A 22,466-nucleotide genomic window follows, 5' to 3' on the forward strand; every position below is an offset into this window, starting at 1 on the left:
TCCAAGTGTTCCACTTTGCAAATCAGATCCCGCTCTCAGAGTCTGGGAATGTGCAACACGGTGGTTTTGTGTCACACTTTGTGCCGCAACTTTGGGAATCACCTGGAGGTGCTCTGATGCATTTCTGTTTGTGTGGGTGTGTGTGTTGTTGTATCTGTGCGTGTATACAATGTTTGAATGCTCCAAGTAAATGAGACCACAGGGCTCATACCAGTGGGAAGTCGAGCACTCTAAGTGCTGTGACAAAATGCATGTATGCAGACACACATGTCCAACCACAAATTTACAGATGTAGGCATTCACATGCAATTTCACACACAGCTTATGACAAAATCAATATTTATCACTGAGGAAAAGGTTGACATATCACTGCATGCTGCTTGTGAGTTTTCTTAATTACTTTTAGAAACGGAGAGTTCTCCTTTCACTTAGTTCTCAGTAAAATACTTTATTTGAAGACATTCCGAATGTACCATAAAATTAGGACGCTTTTCCCTCTTTCATCATCTTGTATCGCTGCTTTGTAAGCATACTTCCAGTTTGACTAAAGTGTTGAGTGATGAGTATTTTCGGCCCACTTCATAAAAAAGAAAAGAAAAAAAAGACTTCTTTTTATGAATTCCCAAAACATTCCTGATCAAAAAAGGGGAGTGGCAAAGAGTCAGAGAAACTCGAGAAATAAAAACAAAAGCAACTTTTTGATCTTATACATTTGTTACTTAATAATGATTTAGAAATAGAAGTAGATGCAACTTTAGTAAGCTTGACATTTGTTATGAACATGTTTTCAGAAGTTGCAGGTGTACTTTAACAAGAAACCGACAGCCTGAGCTCCTACTACTCCTGTTTACAATTCGGAGTATCCTAAAGCAAAACATACCAATTCATAAATTCTCTCTGCTGTATCTGTCTAGAAAAAAATGTGGCTCACTTTTGGCAAAACATCTGTCAGAATCCCAAGGGCAGCAGCTTCTTTTATTTGTGATTCATACCTAGATATTAAGAGTATAAAATCCAAAATTGTGTTTAATCTTCTGCCCAACCGACTGTGAGAAGACTGCTGCATCAGATAGTAGGGTTTTGTGTCTCAGTGGATATCTTCTTCATTTAGAAAATTGTTGTTTGATCTATATGTAAATGCTAGTGTTGTGTGTATTGCAACTAGTTCAACATCATCTTGATCTCCCTGTCTAATAGTGGTTGCTATTATTTACAATCTCAATGACATTCAAAATCAGGTGAGTTTGTTGGTGTGGTACAGCCACAGTCTGCAAAGGCTGAAGCTTCTAACAGGAAATCTGTTCACTATGTTTTGTAGGGAGGTGTCAGGGAACTGTTATCTCCACAACCATGCCTGTCATTCATGTGTAATAATGGCCCAGTCAAAGTTTACACCTCAATTCAATTAGGAAGACTTGATAAATAGCTGTTCACAAACAGTTTCCACCTCACCTACTGACTTTGAATTATTTTGCTAGGAAAAAATGTTTGGTGTCTTGCAACCACATGTTCATATGGTTGCATATGAAAAAAGCTCTTCCAAGACTATAACCACATATTTTCACTCTACCTTAATCTCAACCAAAGCAAATCAGTGGAATATCCTAATGTTTGCACTTGTACATGTACTGAGGAGCAGGTGAGGGCTTGCAAGAGTTTGTTTTTTCAGAAATTGAGAATGTATCTTTCTTAGTGCAAACATTTCTGCCTGAGCACATAGATGCAAGAAGAGACATTTGCCAAAATATTTTCCAAAACCACCTTGCCTTTTAAGTTAAAAAAAAAAGCTCTTAAAATGAGTAGTTTGCAGTTTTTACAGTAACTTCTCATATATACAGGGAAACAAAGTCTACATTGTACTGCATTATGTTGATTATTGCACTCTTTCATGAAACTGTCAAGGAGAAAATTTAACTAAAATTCAGACCAAATTAAGTAAAATGAAAGGAGACTTTAGTATAAAAATGGGAATGAAGATTGTTGTCAGAAATGGGTCCAAAAATAACAGGTTAAAAAATGTAATTAACCAATGTCATCATACCACCCCTAGTCCACTCCAATCCCTGCCATAATGCAGAGATGTACTGGACAAAAAGAAGGAAGCAGGACAAGGGGAATAATGTGGACTGAAAAGTCTGTCGATATGGTTTTAATTGAGCAGCATTTACAGGATGACTAAATAACTCTTCACCAGGCAAAGAAAGGAAGACAAGGAACTCCTTCACTTCTTTGCGCCACTGACACATCCTTTTACTTGGCAAATGTTTAATGCCTTTGGCTACAAATGACACTGATTAGCTTCCCTGTTTTAGACAGCCAGTGTTTTCAGTTTCTGTCAAACTCCACATGCACATTATACTGTTCCCGGAGGATTCTGGATCTGCATCTGTACATCTGCATTCCTGATATCCTGTTGCATCCAATCTCATAAATCAATCAATTTGCTCATAAAAGATTTTAAAGGAATACCGGGTTAGTCCCTTTGTATTGGAAACAAGATTTTTAGTCGTTGGCTCCTGGAATTGTGTCTCCTCCTCCCTTGTCTATGCAATTGTGCTTCCATTGTCGTTCTCAATTGAAAAAGATGGATAATAATTGGCACCACTGTAGATAACCAAAGTTTTTAGCATTACTACTGCAGAGTCTGACTCACAGCAAACCCACAGACTTCCTTTTCCACTCGGAGGTGGAACGTAGTGATCTGAGCTAATTATATTGAACATTTCAAGTGCGTGATGTGCGCATGTTATGCCAATAAAAAGATATCAGCACATGCCACTTCTCAGTTTATATTGGGCATTGATCTAACAAAGCTCTCCACAGGCCAGGACCCACACACAGTGCAACATTCTTGTCTACTGCACTCAGACAAGCTGATGGCACACCTGGCAGAATACTTTTACTTTTACGCAGGGGGAATGCCACATTTGGCAGGAGTAAGTATGATTTTCCACCTTTTAAATGAATGCTGTAGTTAGGCTGGCACAAGGCAGCAGACTGGCATGACAGGGCAGGCTCCGGGAGGGGAAGGAAATGTGAGAAAGACAGGTTGGTTGATAGGGGCATGTAAATTGGGGGAGGGCAAGGTAATTTCTCTGCAGAAGCAGTGAGCCTGTCTGTCTGCTCTACCTCTGTCTCGATATACAGTCGTGCACCACACCCTGGAAGCACTTTTCTCTTTAAGGTGTCAGCAGTGAGATGAAAGCTGCAGGGCTACAATTGCTAGATAAATATGATGATGAAAACAAAAACATAAGGGGCATGTAGCAGCCAAATGTTGACAGTATCAACAAGTATAAGCAGAGTAAATGCTGCAGCTATAATATTTGAACACAGATTTTAAGCCAGCATGCAAAAAGCTCCCAAATTAATTTTCTTCTTCAATCTTCCTCAGTGTGACAACAAAGCTTGCAGCCAACCCATATTGTGTCCAGATGAGGTCCTGACTCTCAGTGGTTTTTCAGTCCTTCAGTGTGTGTCCACTGCTAGTACAGCCAAACAATTTCTCACTGCTGGAGGCTGATCAATAGTTGAAATGAAAGCTGAATTAAAATTAATTTAATAAATGTGCAAAACCGTTTCCACCCATGTTGACGGGTGTTCACTGTGTGTGTTTAGTCCCGCTCCACACAATAAGTCATGCAGACACCAAACTGTAAAAAGCAAAGCTGTCAAACACACGCCAACACTGATCACTGACACAAGGATGGTTTGCACTCTGTAATATGAATAGCAAGCTTCCCTAAGTTAAATTCAAAAGAAAGATCACAAATTTGGCCTCAGATTCCCATGCACATACAAGCAGAAAGAAAATCTGTCAAAAGTTGTTACCCTTTGCTTGTGTAGCAAGGTGATTTCTTCAAACTCCAGCACATCAGGTGTGTGGCAGTCACTCCTCTCCTTCCTCTGTCTCCCTTCCTCTCACTCACTTCTCAACCTGTAGCTATCGTGTGGCACTAGTAGCACTCAGCTGCAGTGTGTAGAGAACTAAGACAGTGGGGAAAAAGGAGGAGAGATGGGAGGGATAGAAGGACAAATGAGTCCTGCCCAGACTGATGATAGAGGCTTCCAAAAAAACGCCCTCAAGAGAGAAAAGATTAGAACACTTCACTATGCTTGAAATTCAACTTTCTCATCACTTTGCTCTTTCCACTCGCTTCTTTTACCAGCTTCATTTCTCTTCTGTTCCTTTGTCCCAGTAAGTTTTCCTAAAACCAATTTTGCCCTCCTGATGTTCTGCCAATCCATAAACCACAATGTCTGCCTGCCTTCTTGTCTGCCTCTATAACTCAAAAAGTCTCTCACTCTCTCTCTCTCCCTGTCTCTCTTGTTTTCATCTAAATTTACCTTAATTTCCACACTTTTTCCAACCGGCTTTCCATTTTGCACTTGCATACTATGCTCACACTACACATCTTTCTGTCCAAATTACATATCAATGCTCTCATATCCCATTGTGCAGATGTGTGACAAAAAACCCACCTGCTGCAAGTAACAGGAAATTAGAACTATTAACTTAACAGTGCTGACACTAAATTACACCTAACATTATGTGTGGTGTTCCACAAGGACTTGTGTTCAGTCCAAAATATTTTAGATAAATGATAAAAGTAGTGTATCACATAAACTATAATTCACTTTATTTTAGGATGATATTACAGTATGGTTCATAGAAAAAAATTGGGATCAGCATTTAAGTGCATTTACAAAGGAAACTGTCACATTTTGAGGAAATAGCATGACATAAACAAATCAGTCAGATATTGTAGCAAAAGACAATTGTTTGGTGGACACCAAACACTGCATATCACCCCAAACTCACTATCTCCACTGTTAGGCATGATGGTGGCAGTATCATGCTGTGGGGACTGATCTGAGGAGCAGGTCCTGGAAGGTTTGTGAAGATAAAAGATCAAATGAATGTAACAAAAGATGGGAAAATCCTGTAGAACCATTTGTTTCCATCTGCTGTAGTTGGAAACAGAAGTGAGTAAAATAAAGTCAAATTTTGTTGATCATAATTTCTTTGTCAAAATAAATTTAGATTTAAAATATTTAAGAGGGTATTTAGCTTTAATAGGCACAATTGTTCTACCTTCTTTTTCTCTATAATTGTTCTATTACTCAAACCTATTTGTTTACATTCCTTATAGGTTATTGCTAATCAATCAAATCTTACCATCTACAAGAAGAGGAAAAATGGCAGTGTGATGCACACAAGTACAGCATTAACTTTACATTTTAATATCCTTGACAGTTTATTTCCAGAATGGCAGAAATTCAGCTTGTTTGTTGGGAGGAAAGTTTATGTGTTAAAGCCAAACATACTCTAACATATGAACATATGTTTCAAATTGGACCCCGACCTTGTTGAAGTGAACAAAATGTGAGCAAAAGTAGAAAAAGTCATATAAATCTGTGTTTTAATTGTTCCTTGAAAAAACATCTGCCACTTGACACAACTTTGTAATACTTAATCGGAATGAAAGCTTTGGAGAAAAACAGAGACAGGAAAAGCAGGTTTCCAGTCCAGCTGTTTACTCATTTCCAACTTGATGTAGAGATAAACCAGAACACGTCTGACGTCTTATAGATCGTGTTAACTCACATCAGGTGTTTTAAGATATCATAGCACTGAGCAGGTTAAAATTCTGGGTCCACAAGAACAACAAGACAATCATCTTGACCAGCTTCATCAGCGTACGAAGGATATTTCCATAATCACAATCAGCCACACCTTCTCTGTTCTTATCTTTGTTCTCATGCACTTTCCCTCTCCAGACGGAGATAACTGGTGTATGATTGCTTGTCTCATTCTCCCCCATGTTCCCAGGGAGCAGTACTAGAATCAAAGTTGAGTGGATGAGAGCAGAAAGTGATTCAGTGCTCAAATGATGAGAAAAATCTTGTTTACAGCAATGGAGGCCTTGACCTATGAGTCACTGTAGTCTTTGAGAATTCCACTAAGCTCTTCCTCTTTGCTTTCTATTCCTGTCTTTCGTTATTCCTGCTAGTTTAGTTAAAAATATCTCCTCTAGTTAAAAACAAAACAAAACAAAAGTATTTCTGCTGTTGTAAACTTAATTGTATTAGGACTGTTCTATGACTGTGTGTGTTAGTCTGTGTGTATGGTGACACTTGAAGTGACAAAGTGTTTGACACTTCTCAACCTAAAAGGCTGTCTTCTGCTAAAAATATATTCAGTGACATTTCTTTTATGGTTTTTAGTTGAATCCAAAAGCCTATGAGTTGAATCTCACCTAAAACCTCGGCAGATGGAAGGAAGGAACATTTCTCAAATATGGTGTTTTGAGAACCAAGTTGATCAGTCATTTGCTGGTGTAATACCATTGTAATTTCTCAAATCTTTTTTTATAATCTTTAAAGGCCATAATAAAGGTTATTATGGCTGCGTTATTATAGGAATGAAGCATGATGGCATCCCCACAGTTGCTAAAAAGCATTTTCCAACACAATTAGCTTCAGATGAAACCATTCATACAGCAGTTGCCGGTGTGTCACACTCTGAACTACAAATTGTGCGGTAACTCATAAAATAGATTATCCAAAATGATTAAATTAAGTATTTAGTGCAAAGCAATATCTGATGTTTTCCTCAGTTTTCAAAGCAACAGCCCAAAACCTCACTACAGTTTAGTGCAGGGGTGTCAAACTCCAGTCCTGGAGGGCCGGTGTCCTGCAACCTTTAGACGAGCCTCTGCTGCACCACACCTGAATAGAATAATAGGTCATTAGCAAGGCTCTGGAGACCACGGAGGAGGTAATTAAGCCATTTCATTCCAGTGTTTTGTACCTGTGGCACATCTAAAAACTGCAGGACAGCGGCTCTTGAGGACTGGATGTAGACACACCTGGTTTAGTGGAACTTTGTGTGACAGATTCAGTGGGATTTGTAATTTCATTCTATAAAGGTATGTACTTTTAGAATGAAAGTACATAACTATAAAGGTATGTACTTTTAGAATGAAAGTACATAACTATAAAGGTATGTACTTTTAGAATGAAAGTACATAACTATAAAGGTATGTACTTTTCAGAGGTTTGAGAATGTAGAGGTAGAGTATAGTATTTACTAGTGTTCAAATGGGTAACACTAGTGCTGCATTTACTTATACCTGCACATCTGATATTTCTTTTGCATTTCTTTTCTCTTCCTTCAGTCAATACTTTCTAGAAGTATGTTTCACTTTCATTTATAGCTCCTGTATTTTAGGGTATTCATTTACCATACTTGTAAAGGCCGAAATTTGTTCTCAATCTTGCCACAGATTCTCAACTAATTTTAGGTCTGAACTTTGACTGGGCCTTTTTACAACTTGAGTAAGCTTTGATCTAAAATATTCAATTTAAGCTCTGTTTAGGCTGGTTGGTCTGATGGAAAGTGAGTATACTGATAACAAAAGCTGCAGAACAAGGGGAGACTCAGACCAGAATCACATCCTTTTTATAATGTTTTTAATACGACTTAATATAATGCTGATTGCATACTAAAAAGTAGAATGACTTGGCATTGAGCAAAACGCATCATACTCGAAGGTCACCAAAGCTCGATACTGCCACCACCATGCTTCACAATCAGATGTTCAGGTATAAGTAAATGCAGCACATGATGATCTATGAGCTACATAACATCCCTCATCCCTCCCGTCTTGGTCCAGTGGCAGAGAGCAAGTGCATAGAGCAGAGAGTGGAGAATATCTTATGAAATAGAGCTGAATAATAAGAGGAAACGTGAACAGAACCTGTTCACGTATGAGCAATAAAAGCAAAGCCACAAAGGTTTTTATGAAAGAAGTGGTGTTATGCATTTCAGAGGCACATTGTGGCATTTTATAGAATAATCAAGAAATTATTTCAGCACAACCCACAGTTGCTTCTTAAAACTGAGATATTGGGATTTTGAAAACATGAGGTCCTCAAAGTATTCCTAGAGCATTTTGTATTGTGTGGCAAAGTGCATCTTTAGGTTTCTCCCTAAAGTAGCCCACCTACTTACATGAAAATTGATCAAAATAAAATATAAGTAGTTAGAAATAAAACTTATTTAGTTTATGTGTGTCCTTAAAATTTAGCCTAAACAAAGATGTTTGGTTACAGTGTTTACAACCATCTTTCTACCACATTTATGCATTAATAGACATGTGGACATCTTTTCTGTTTTCAATTTATAGTAACAGTTCTTATTGTTTAGACAGAACACAACATAATGTTAGAAAACATTCTCTATTCAAAGAAAATGTCTTTCAGGGGAGCTGCTGACCCTTCTCTACTGGTGTTACAGCGAGAAAGGGAAACTCATAGAAAGGGAAAATTGTAGTTTCAGGAAATCTGTCTTGTATATCAACATAATTTCTATTCTGTATAAAAGTAGGTCAGAAATTACAAATCTACACCGTCATATCCAGTAGAGCCAGGCCTGTGCCAGCTCTCAATAAATATTTACTTTATTCGGGGAATGCCAGTGTTTTGTTTTTTCACAGAAAAATGAAGTTGGCATTTTGGAAATAACTCTAGTTTCAGGAGCATGCTTTGCCAATTATACTATGTGTTTATTTCCTGCAGATTTCATAACTGATAATATATTCCCCAGACTGTTTTTGATAATGCAGTCCTCTCATTTTCAGGTTAGCTTTGCAGTGAAAGCAGCTGCTGCCAGTGTTGGAATAGTGTTTTCTTTTTTCTTGCAGGATTTTCCGCTATTAAATCAGCTCTTTCCACTATCTGCAGGGACAGGCACATGTGCTTGCTTTTGCACTACAGCTATTAGGAGAGTAATATATCTGAAAAATTAGTAGTCAAAGGATCCCCCATACTGGTTTGATTTTCCCGAAAGAGTAGTCAAAGAAGAGGTGCACAACTTTTTTTTTTTCTCTGAGATTACTTAAATTACCGTAGTTTTTTTTTTTTTTACACTGACAATGAAATATTTCTATCTACACTACCTTAAAGTTTGTATTGACCCTCAACCCAAGGTGCTGTATGACTTAGATCAGAGTCATGTTTTCTTTAGTCCACTGGGGTCCCACATGACTCAACATGTGGTTAAGAATGGCTTAAGCAAGCAATGTGATAAATGGTTTGAAGGGAAACACTCACTGGAAATTCTGCATTGCAGTTCCAGTTAGTCTTGTGCTTACCAGGATCCACAGGGTGCATGACAAGTAGCATAAGGGATGAAGGTAGTATGTGGAAAATAGTGATATCTTATTTCATGGTCTTTTGGAAACATCAACAGTAACTACTTGTATTTATTTAGTCATCACAAGTGAGGATCTCCCAGGAAAAAAAATGTAAATATTAGACACACTTTATATTTTTATTGAAATTAAAAGGTTTGCCCAAATGTTTAGCTAGAACTGTGTCAAAAGATTGTAAATAATGATATGGCAAAAAAAGAATAAGCAATCTCTTTTTTTTCTGACATGCATTACTCCCAGTTACAAAAACACCAGACAGTACTGAGATTGTCCTTCTTTTTTTGGCAACAACGTTCCAACTTGTTGGAACATTTGCACCATTTTTCTTCAACGACAGGAAGACAGGTGCTTCAATTAAATAAAAGCCTGCGAGGTACCCAATGATCATGACCTCATCATATGCCACAAAGGTACTGTGAAGTGCAGTAAACCATCAGTTCATGCTGGCATACTGCTGCTGGATCAGGACTGACTTAAAAGATTCCATAAAAATAAAGTGCAGCATAGTTTTGAGAATGATTAATTACTAAAAATCCACCTCATAAAGAATCTATAGACAGAGAAACTAGAAATCTGTCCCTCAAGGTAAAAGACATGCGTGTGCATTACAAGGGTCATTTCAGCAGATAATGAGTGGAATCCAAGCCCGGCGGTGATGAATTCTTCACTGGGTGACTGAACTAAAGGGCAAGGCAAAAGGTATAGTTGTGTTTTTGCAGAGGTGAATATACCTGTGTGATACAAGAAAAACAAAGGCAAGATTTACTGAGGCACTGAGGTAAATTGGCAATGCTTTTATTAACACCCGCCTTATCCCAGCTGAAGGAAAGATTGTATGTGACAGAACAACACAAATTAGCACATGGTTAAACCTGTCAAAAAATAAATCAATAAAAATATTATGACATGTATTTCTTTTCTCTTCCTTCAGTCAATACTTTCTAGAAGCATGTTTCACTTTCATTCATAGCTCCTGTATTTTAGGGTATTCATTTACCAAATATGTTCTCAATCTTGCCACAGATTCTCAACTGCTTTTAGGTCTGAACTTTGACTGGGCCTTTTTACAACTTGAGTAAGCTTTGATCTAAATTATTCAATTTAAGCTCTGTTTAGGCTGGTTGGTCTGATGGAAAGTGAGTATACTGATAACAAAAGCTGCAGAACAAAGGGAGACGTAAACTTAGACCAGAATCACATCCTTTTTATAATATTTTTAATATGACCTAATATATTGCTGATTGCATACGAAACAGTAGAATGACTTGGCACTGACCAAAACGCATCATACTAGAAGGTCACCACAGCTCGATACTGCCACCACCATGCTTCACAATCAGGATTGCATGATCAGGGTGTGTAAGTTTTCTTCCACAGAGCATTTCCTTACTGAGGGACAATAAAGAATATTTCTATCATATTCTATTTTGAATGTTGACCAATAAATAAATAAATTTAGATCAGAGCACATTCTTCATACAAGACAACTGTTCAATGGGAATAAAGTTTATTTTTCACATTTAAGTGTCCTCCTGATTTCATTATGCAAAAACCAGCTACATAAAAGTGATGCTACCGTTTGTAGATTTGTCATTCCTACGCAATTGGTTGAGAAAGGTAAGGTAATCAATGCATCACACCTGTGCACAAGATGATCAGCAATACAACCATGCACTTGTTGCCCAATAAACCAACCATACATGTTTTTCTATTGTGTGAAGAATCCAGAAAAGAACCCAGATACAGGTAAAACAGGAAAACTTCACCCAAAAACAACAACCAAGTATTCAACTCAGGGAAAAAAATCTTACAAGGACCTTTGTACAATTAACACTGTTAACAATTATTTCACCAGTCTAATGGTATGTCAAAATTCATTGACAAATGTTTCTTGTTAAAGGGGCTCTAGAGGGGGCCTGGACAGGAGGCAGAGTGTGATTCAGGTATACAACCCTTTATCATGTCTGATCAGAGCTGGAGAAGGCGAGCCCTCTCCTGTTGAGTATAGTGTATGTAGGATTATGCAGTAAGGTGCCTCAGTAGATTATATAGTAGGCTGCCTCAGTCATTGTTGACTCATGGTTGCTAAAAACTTTACAAGACTGACTGATTTTAGCGACATAGTGGGTGTAAAATATTGAATAAAATGTTGTGCTACATGACTGGCTTTATTTTCACTCTTACATTTAACTTGATGACACAAAATTACAAGTGGATCGTCCATATTGTCTCCAAGTCTATGCTAGGTAAAGCTTGTCACCAGCCGTCCACCAACATCATCATCAGTCACTCGGCAACAGATGGCAAACTAGCTAGAGCATTTCTATGGACTAAGTTAACATGAGTGGAGCTCCATGGAGCGGTAAAGTGAAAAAGATGGAAAAAAGAGATCAAGGAAAAGAAAAAACTAGAGGAATATTTTGTTCCTCGTCTTGGAGATGAACCTGACTTTTTGTTGGCAGCAATTCAGGCCCACCAAAACAAAGGAGCAAAGGAGCCAGACGAGTTGCAGGTAGCAACTGTGACATTTTTCATAAAGTGTGAGTTAACTGTAGACTGGTTGTAAACTGTATCAGCCCAGCCGCCGAGCTTACATCCCCTGTTCTCTCTGTTGGCGGAACAGCGGTGATGTCAGGGCCTGAAGGCTGAGTTATTGTCGCTTTAACATTTCGGGTTGAGCGTTTTTGAGCCAAGACAGCAGTATGATGTTTATAGTTAAGGTTTTGTTACATTGGAGCTGCCTGGAAGAGCGTCTTCCAGATCATCCAGTTTATGTGAATGGCGGCGCAAGCGATTCATGCCGAGTAACAAACATCCAGAGGCGCACAAGGTGTTGCTTCATCGTGCGGTTACGCACTTGATAAGGTGTTAAAATGATCCGATCGCTGTCCGCGGTTCTGAACTGATTTTAATTTGTGTTGTTTCATCATTAGTGACCAGTAGCCTGATGTTTCTGTTGTTCTCTTGGATTGTTGTACTTCATGTCAGATGGATTTCAGAAAGACATAGTCCCTCTCTGTGGTGGTGAAACTTGTAAGATTCGCTGTTGCAGGCAAATATACATTCAGTGTACCACTACCTCTGAGAAAGATAAATTATTGTTCCTTTATCTGTGTGTTGCATATGATCAACTAATGTGAAACATGAGGAAGTTTCATAAAATAATTTCATAGTAGGAAGAATTTATGAACAAAAGTGCATGTTTTTCAATCAACACTTACAATCTTGTTCACAATGTACTAGTAAACAAGATCGGAATAACCTGAAGAATAGTTTCTTCAGGTACCAGCACTGTCATCATTTTTTGACTTTCAGTCTCTTTGCTCACCCCCTGCTGTGCTCATGCGGGGGTGAGTGTTGTCGGACAGGATGGGGATGAGACAGAAGAGGATGAGGAGGACGTGCAACCTAAATATGGCTCTTGCAACCTCAGCCACAGGGAGACAGAGAAGGGGACCACAGACCTCAGCAGCGTGCAATTATCCAAAACAAGAAAGTCAAGCCAACCTCCTCTCACTGAGACATGCGACAAGACTATTACAGAATAAAGCCAAAGCACGATTTTGCTGTCCTTCACCTTTACAAAACACACACTCGAGTTGTTGTAAACACATACTGATCTGCAGAACGGTTTTACAGAGTGCAAGGTGCTGCAGTATGGTGAACAATCTCAGTATAAATACCAAATTTTTCTTATGAGACCTGGCAGATCTTAATGCAGCTAAATATATCCTACAAATTACATCATCACCGCCTGCCTTAGGCGAATAGCCAAACCCCAATAACACTGTGCATTTTAAGCATGCACTTTAAGCAGTGTAACTTTTGACAAAGTTACACTCTGTCAAAAGTGTACCCTTCCTCAGATAAGATAAGGGCTCCTCTCCCTTTGGAGTAAGTAATGGGAGTAAAATGTTAAAGGCTGCCTCAAGCTGGTGCCATGTGGCATTCCTAAGGACCAAGGGCTTTCTAAGGTACTGAGTACTGCAGAGTGCAAGTCCTTAAAGATGGCTTTCAGTGGCACCTGAGAAGGCCACATGTGTGCTATAGTTTATATAACACCTAAAATGACCTATTGTTTGCATAAATGCAGCGAACTAGATCAGAAGGTTTCCACTCCCCACTGGACCTGGAGGACATCCAGCTACAGGAGATCCAAGATCCATCCAGGCTGCAGGCTCGAAGAGGCTCACTCCTTTAGGGAGGGCCTGAAAGGGAGAGAGATCAAAGGCTGGCCAGTCAGTACACACTTGAGTGGATGCGGGTGTGAACATGTTACAGATGAGAGAAGACGCCTGAAAACCATCTGGGGTTATGTAATAACACTGAGGTCAGGTCACAATCATAAGGACATACTGTAGAAATCAGGGCAATGCTTAAAGATGGTAATAATCTCACATTCAAAGCAATTTCTTGGTTTGACAAACTTAAACATAAGTGCTGCTAAGTTGCTGTGAATCATAGGTAGGAGCTAGTATGTAAACCAGGGAATAAAGTGAAATGTGAAATTTTTTTCATGTGGAAAATAACATATTACAGATTTTTGGCACCCAAAAGTGATTTGCTTGAAGTCATATCTCACCTATGGTGCTTTTCAAAAAACAAATGTAGGTAATTTATACACGTTTAATACATTTATATCTTATCAGATTAGAAATCCTTGAATTGATCCATACATTCATGTTGAGTTTTAAATAGAACTTGGAAAAGTCCCAGATGGGAGGGAGGAAGGGAGGGAGAAATGGATGGATGGATGGATGGATGGATGGATGGATGGATGGATGGATGGATGGATGGATGGATGGATGGATGGATGGATGGATGGATGGATGGATGGATGGACACATACAGCTTTCTATTTTAATAACCAATGTCTTAAAGTATATAAATAGTAATGATAAAAAAATATATATTTTCTAAATGATGTTATACAATTGTGTAGTAATGTAGTAATGCTAGAACATGTGTTGTTGTTTTTGTGTATGATCATAATATTTCACCACCAATGCATAGCTTTAAGCGTCTTAGTGAGCTTTGCTATTGCCTGTACTGCAATAGTGCTTGAGGGAAAGAAATGACAAGGATCTCTTCAGCAACATTGACAGGTGAATGCATTTGTCAAACTGTAAATGGAGCTTCAATGTAAAATGAACTGTACTCAAGGAACATTTGTTTGATTTGTGCTCAAGGTGTAGAAAGGTGACTAAAGGTGTTGCTGATTTCCTGTCACTGCAGAGATGAATGACATGATGAAAGAAGACAAATAAAGCTGAAAGCAGCTTGTCTTTACATAAGTTGATGGAACCAGTGAGGTGGAATGAACTGGAATAAATATGACAATACATTTTTAAATTACCACTGGGAAATATTTAGCCAATAAAATCAAAACTAGTTAGTGTGGCGTTAAGTAATCACATGGTTCCGAAAGCTTCGAGGATGTAAAATGTGGCGAGATAATAAAATCTCAGATACCTATTTGTGGTTCCAAGATTATGTTTTGGCTACATAATCAATCATAATTTACATTTACTTGGTATTTGATCAACAGTAATACAATAATATATTAGACAATAATAGCATCTGGGAGTGGAGTATAAAGATCAATGATAATTAAATCTGATTTTCAAAATTTTATTGTTCCACATTAAATTTAACAATGCCCCATGAACATTTTATCTGACATCATCGAGAAAGAGCCATGGTACCACAGGAGGAGCTGCAAAAATCCACAGCTCAGGTGGAGAAATCTGTTATCAGGTCAACTATTAGTTATACACTGTAAAAAGATTATGGGACTTTGGAAAGAATAAAAACCATCATTGAAGGAAAACGCATAAGAAGTTGTTTTGCGTTCTAGGACATGTTAATCAAAACACTGTGAATTTATTCAGTTGATATTTCAATTTGGTGCCTCAAACTTTGACCCCTTTTCTGATGAAATATTTGGGGACGTTAGCAAAGGCTACTCATTTACATTACTTTGCAATAACCACCCAGGAGGAATAATCCTGCACAAATCTCAACAACTTTGAGCAGTGCATTGTTTCATTCATGGAAAAAAATTTACGGAGCATATGACGGGTATTTATCTCAAATAAATACCCGGAGGTCGGTGACATAATTCATCTATAGACATTCATTACATTGCCCGTCAAATGGGCCTTGAATTCAGAAAAGCATTCAAGACCCAGCTTTCATTGTTGTATTACTCTCTGTGGTCATCTTGCAACTCATAAAATCAAAAGCTACATAAAGACTGTAATTTTGTAAATGTGTAATTTACCTGTTTAGGTTTATAGCTTTAGCTTAACCCTTGAGATGAAATTATGTCCAACTTAGCAGAGCAAAGCCTGTCAGAGCAAAAATCCAGGGAAAATTGTTTGTAGGTATGTTTGAGGCAACAATAAGCACAGAAGCTGAAGGGTCATATGTGGGCTGAATCCATCACCAGTCAACCTTCAGTTAACTTTAAATTACCGTAAGCACACAGCAAAGCTGGGTCTATGATTTTCTTACAAGAGGTCACTTGCATTCTACTTTCCCATCCTTAGATTATGATTTTTGGACTAAGTTTTAAAACATATCTCGATTATATTGAAGTATTTAACTAGATCTGTGTCTATATTATGTAGATCCTAATACAACTAATTGTTTCTGTGCAACAAGCCCAAACTAATATAAGCATGAATGAATAAAAACTGAATTTATGAAATCTGATAAAAAACAGTGTTACTAACTGTTCCAGAATGAGATAAACTCTTTTTTCAAGCTAGCAGACCACTTGTTCATTACTAGAAAATTTTAAGCAAGTGTGCAAGTCTGGTCGTGAAACTGGGTTTCTCTATCAGGTCTGTACGCCTCATGACGCCCTAACTCACTCTAATCATGTCAGTCATGCAGCATACTTTCAACCTGGGGAAGGAAGACGCACCGTGAAACACCACTCCTTACACAAGGTGTTTTTCCTACTCTTTACACTGACAGGTACTGCAAACCTCACTGACAAAGTAATTCAAATGGCACAAAAGTTACATGCTGCAGCTTTAAGCAGACGTTCATTCACTCTGAGCGTTGTAGTTCCACACTACATCATTTAGGATTTGTCGCTGACCACTTGAGCAGTGTGATGAAAGAGGAGATCAGTTGCATATGCAGGCTGCGAAATGAGATGCAGGTGATCAGTTTTGGTGATCGGCAACAAGACACAGTGATCGGCGATCATCGATCATACACTTTTTCACGGAAATCGGCCGATTGTGATCGGTGGCCGATTGATCGGCACACCTCTAATCTTATGGCAATCTGACAGCAGTTCAGCAGAGTCATTTACCTCGTCTACGCGGAGGCTCAGGTATAAACACTCATTGTCACAGAAGATTGTTATTCAGAGTGCTGTATTTAGGCATATTGATGGAAATTGTAGTGTATGTATACCAAGGATAATCACAGTTTTATGGGAATTGTGAAGTAAAGTTCATACATGACTCGATGCCAAGTGGCACTACAAAATGTACTGACGCCTCATTAAATAACTTCACTGTCAGTGGGAAGTTATTAACACGGCATTTAAAATCTACTTTTAAGTGCGCACAAATAATCTATAAAGTATGACTATTAAAGCAACCTGGTCTTCTGCCACAGACAGAACACATCTCAAATGCTGCAATGACTAATTGATTTATCCAAAATGAGCTTCGCATGTCAACAGCCGATACTCTTGCATTAGAAAAATGTTTCTATTGATCCACTCTCATATTCTGAATTTTAGGTGGTCATAAGCTGCAAACCGTAAACCTTTAAATTAACTGAAATAAACACTTAAAATACGTCACTTGATGTGTAATAAATTTTCATAAAATGAGCTTGAGTTTTTTGAGCTGTGCTACAGCACAGTACAACACAATAACTTGACTTTTTTAGAGTTAACCTAACCTATTTTCATTACATGTGTACGCCAACGTCAGTCAAGGGCAAAATTAAGATTCAAATTAAAATCTCTACACTGAGCAGCATGATATTAATATTTAATTTCCTCTATTTATTCTCCAACTTTTGTTAACCATATTTTTATGCAGAGCTGCACTATTGGAATTTTGATTGATAATATTAGCAAATATTGTTATGATGATATCAGTTGTGTTATGCCTATTTTCAAAGGGCATACAAATCTGTGTTTCCATGACTATGTGACTTAGCATTTGACCAATGTCATTAATTTCCAATAGGAGCCTCAGCTCCCATGTGACTCTGTCCAACTGAATAAACTTTACATTAACATGAAAAATGCCAGTTCATAACATTTAGAAAACATCAGGCAAGAATGTTTGTAACCTAAAAGTTACCTCGATATTGACCAGACTGATAATACATTGACATTATATTCATGATATTGCTCAGACCGAGCTGGCATAAGTGAAAAAAATGTATATGGGGTTTTAAAGGTTTTCATTCCTTCAGAAAATCTACTTCTACGTGCACCTTCTGTTTTGTTTTCTGAGTAAATTTCCATTACATAAACATAAAGAAGACATGAAATGCAAACATTTACAAATTCTGGATCTCTCTGTTTGGCTACAAATTGTACTGAACTCCCAGTCAGTTCAATTTAGACAGAGCAGCATCAACATCAAAAGGTCTTTACCCAGAGCAAATAAAACGTATTTAATGAAAAAATGATTAAATACTGAACGTGTGATGGGATCCTTTTAGTTACTGCACCAGGTCAAATAAATTTAACTTAAAGGTTCATCAATTTAAGAAGGATTAACTCTGCTCCTTATTGGTAAAAAAAAAAAACTGTCATTTTAATTATTCAAATATGTACCCAGAAATGAGATGTCCTTGAACAATTTCTCTCACTCTCAATCAATTGGAAATAGCAGCTGAAGTTCATGCTTTCAGTGATAAGTGAAAAGCTTAAAAGCAGGCCACACGTGAACATGGGTTAAATAAGATTCCATTTTCTCTCCATGTATGTATGGTACATTCCTGCATAAAGATCCATGAATGGAGCAATTTGACATTTTCAATTACTTTTACTGTCCCCATATTACATTCACCAAAGAAGTGACTCACTAATCAAGATTTCTGTAGGAACCACAGCCTGAGCAGGATGAGGGGCAGACAGCAGATTAACTTGTACCAAGTCACAATAACTCCTGTACATTTATTCATTGACACCTATGTTAGGCTTTCAGTCAGTTTCTAACAGGATATTTGTGATCATGGTAAACATGTCAGATCTTACTTGTTGAGCTACTCTGAAAATACATATGTGGAAAGTTAATTCTATGATAACCACGACTGCGAATTGCCATTGAATCAAATTAATTTTTGCAGACTGAAGATCTTAACGAATCTAATACTTCTAATATGTTGGCACGTCAAAAAGGGGAGAATAAAATGTCATATTTGTTGAAAATAAGTGGGGAAAAACTCACTGAGTTTTCAACTGGTTCTGTTGAAAGTTTCTTTATTTAAAAAAAATGACAGCTTCCTCTTGACATGCTTGATCAGGGTGAGAGACTGTGAGACTCCTTGTTCTTTGTTTGGCTTCCCTTCATAAAGAAATTGTACAAACTGACTTTGTGTAGCAGTCAGTGTATTGTCATCACTACATGGCATGCAATAATGAAATATTATGAAAGAAATGACTTGAACTGAACCTGGATTTGCATGACATATAACTGCAAATGAACTGGGGCAGTTTGTAAAACAGCTTGAGAAATCACCTAATACAATGTTGCACTGTAAAAATAAACAGAACTGAAGTTGATGCTTGTCTTTTCATTGATGTTTACAATAACAAACAATCTTACTTCTTTAAGCTCAGTAGAAATTATTCTCATGATGTGACACAATGACAACAGTTTGTTTTTAAACTAAATGATTGCAAAGTACCACAGATTTCTTTACCCCCCTCAAGATATAATCAATTAAAGTCTACAAAAAGTTTTTGTTTAATGTTCAGGGTGAAGATAACTGCAGCACATTTTTGGTCATTTGATTCTGTGTTGTTACCTTTTTTCTCTCCTCTTTAAGTTGTACAATATGGGAAGATATTTTGGCAAACCTGCCACTGACTGTTTGTTCTACTTAGTGGCTCAATTTATACTATTTCTATTTCCTAGTGATAGATTCTGCTTCCAGTGGTACAGGGACAATGGCTAGATGCATTAGTTTAAAACTGACATGCAAATGTTGCATCATGGCTGCAAATGAAAAGCAAATAAAAAGTGCAACAGAGACATAAAAACCTGAAGGCCACTCACTTGGTGAGTGGGAAAAAACTGTTGTGGATAAGCCTCTGAGAGAACTAAAGAACTGAGCTCAAAAGTGTCCACACTGCCTCTGACGTTTTTTAACCTCTTTTTGTGGCTTTGAAACCTCATGTCTTTGGCCTCCAGTCACTCTCTATTTATGCAAGAAAATAAAGAAGAGAACGCTGCCCCTCCTAAATCTGTAAACTGCAATTAAGCTAAATTCCAAGTTTATTTCCAAATGCCGTCCCTGCTCCAGACCATGTGAGAGACTCGACTCTAAAATTATCACACTTTTGGTCTGGAGGCCAAGACAAAGCCAGATCTGGGGCTGTCTTCTTACAGGCCACAGCATCACAAGACACGATGGATCACTGAAACCAATATCATAATAGTCTGGAGGGACAGAATTCAGATATGTATCATGTGACGCTGCATTTACTGAGGTGTTTCGGCAGCTATTTTAGAGGAACGTAAAATGATTAATAGTTCCTCAGACCATGTGAGACAACTTAACTGAAGGCATCATGTCAGTTTAACTGTTTTATGTTAGGCCCTCTAACCAATGGTATTATGTCTGCAGGCAAACGAAAAGCAGCCCACGCACCTCAGCAAACCTCTCCCTCTGTCTCCTTCACTCTGGATGACGGTCCATCATGTGTTTATACACAGTAGGAGTAAGTGACAGGGCTGTAATCGGAAGTCTACAAGCGTGTCATTTAAAAGGCTGTTGTCTTTCCCTGTGAACGTGGTTGTCAGCTGAGAAAAACAAGATTTACATCTCGAAGGCAAGGGGTAAGCATCCACCATGCATTATCCACTATTGGCTGTGGTCAGAGATGGGCGTTAACTTGTGGAGAGGAGAGGTAGATGAAGGATGCAAACAAAAAAACTTAGCAAGGGGAGAAAGTGTTACATGACACGCAGGGAAAATGCCGTATTCTACGTCTAGGCAAGACAAAACCCATATGGAGACAACTGTTTGCACTCCTCTGAAGCAGGATTCAAGGTGTTGAAAACGTAAGAACTTTTAAAATCCAGGTATGTGCTGTACCATTCCCTCAAGGGGTGCCAGCCTTTCTGAGACACAAAATACCACCTATAAACATAAGAGAGCACTGGTAAACACAAATGTTACAAAATGTGGTTTCTGGAAAAGATTTTTGGTTATTTCTGGAGTTACTTATTGACCACTTTGTTTTTTTTCTGCAATTCCCTTTGATGTTAAAGCAACTTTCCACTCTCGATCGGATGTGTAAAGTAAAGAGCAGATAATTAAAACTTCCTTTGCTGTGCTTTTATTACAGTTTTATTTGTTTCAATCAAAATGTTTACTGTTTATTCCTTCCAAAACTATGAAGTTTACCACTACAAACCTTCTTTCACCACCTGGAAAAAATTACTGGGATGCTTAGAGGGAGAATGCTTTCTCTGAGTTCTTTGACAAAGGATTGCATGCAGAATCACAAATGGAATCATATAACTTTTATCTTATTACACATTGATATTATAACTACGTAGTTAATTTGCCATTTTTAAAAACATTGTTTCCTTAACATGCACAGATCAGAACTCTATGGCCAGTTTTACTTTACCAAATAGAGCTCAAGTGATGAACACTGTTGTTTAGGGATTGACTAATGAAGATTATGTAGGGCAATCAAAATAAAAAATAATTTTGTTATCAGGCTGAACCTGGTGCTAGGAACCTTAAATTAATGAATAACAGTGAGTAACAGGAAGTTATTGATTAGTAATGTTGACTTTGTGAAGCAGAATTCATTGTGCATTGGATTGTTCACCCACAACCTAATCTTGGATCAAATTATCATAGAGCAGGCTCGCTGCTACCCTACAAATGAAGTGTTGGAAATGGTAATTGGTAAATGGTCTGTGCTTGTATGGCACCTTTTCAAAGTGCTTCACACCACATTCAGCCATTCACTCATTCATACACATATTCACACAATGATGGTGGTAAGGAAAGTAATCTGTTATGTAACTAAAAATTACATTACCCATAGTTCAAATTTGCTAAGCCAACTATGAATGTGACAAAAAAAAAAACAAAAAAAAAAACATATTATTCAAGTAAGAAAGATGTGTGTTAAGTCAATAAATGGCTACAAGAAATTAGCTACTTGCCTAATCTGGTCTAAAACTAAAGTTATGAATGTTTTTTAAAACCATTCATAATTTGATTGTGTGGGTCTTGAATGTGGAAGACCAGACATCATCAAGACCTATGTTTACTAAGGGAGAGAAAAAGAAAAGAAAAACTCTTCTTTGAGTCACCTCCAAGGTTTTTCTTCTGCTTATCCAGAGTTGGTACTAGAGTAAGTCATTCTATTAAGGAATTTGTTTGGTTTTCCACAATAAAAGAGCCAAATTAGAGTCAACTCATTACATCATAAATACCTCATCCAGCGAGGTTCTTACTATGTATTGTGGATATTTTTGTGAAGGATCGCCTCAAGGGAGTAAATGTAACCATACAAATTACATTACTTCTCTCAGTAATGTGATTTTAGTAGTCTAATTCGTCAATGGTGATATCAACAACATGCACGACTGAGAATGTTTATTAATGGGCTAATCTGATCAGTACCAGCAGTGTTGGAAAGTCGGAGGTTCACATGACGTCTGAGCAAGATTTTCTAAACACTACAAAGAAAATAAAAGACTAAGCGTCAGACACATCAGCTGTAAGTCTTTGTAACAGACGAGTCATACTGGTATTGACCAATCCTAGTATCATGACAAATACTCACAAAATAAACAGCAGAAAAACAAAAATCGGAGAGAATGTTATTCTATTTATAATCTTACTTTGAGTTAATTTTGAATCTCAGTTAAACTAGTAAAACATAAAATACATTTATCTTTGGAATTTTAACATGAAACCTATGGCATTTTAATTAATTGTTCTGTTGGAGTTTGTCCAAAAAAAGTTATTTTCTCTGGACAATTAATGAGGTGATGCTGAGAT

At 37.6% G+C, this 22,466-nt stretch overlaps 1 protein-coding gene across 2 annotated transcripts in view; it reads right to left on the reverse strand.

Annotated features, from left to right (window-relative positions):
* The window catches only part of LOC129365017 (zinc finger protein 469), a 140,856-nt gene that overhangs the window by 67,596 nt on the left and 50,794 nt on the right, over positions 1-22,466 (reverse strand). Inside the window, exon 1 of one of the 2 annotated variants that reach the window (XM_055037963.1) lies at positions 3,832-3,929. The exons of the other annotated variant lie outside the window; for it this stretch is intronic. The gene's annotated coding sequence lies outside the window, so the exon portion shown is untranslated. Of the gene's footprint in view, positions 1-3,831; positions 3,930-22,466 lie in introns of those variants that run through there. 2 annotated transcript variants of the gene reach the window in all.

The sequence above is a fragment of the Poeciliopsis prolifica genome, unplaced genomic scaffold (genome assembly GCF_027474105.1).
Source record: "Poeciliopsis prolifica strain line A6 unplaced genomic scaffold, Auburn_PproV2 SCAFFOLD001, whole genome shotgun sequence".
Lineage (NCBI taxonomy): Eukaryota > Metazoa > Chordata > Actinopteri > Cyprinodontiformes > Poeciliidae > Poeciliopsis > Poeciliopsis prolifica.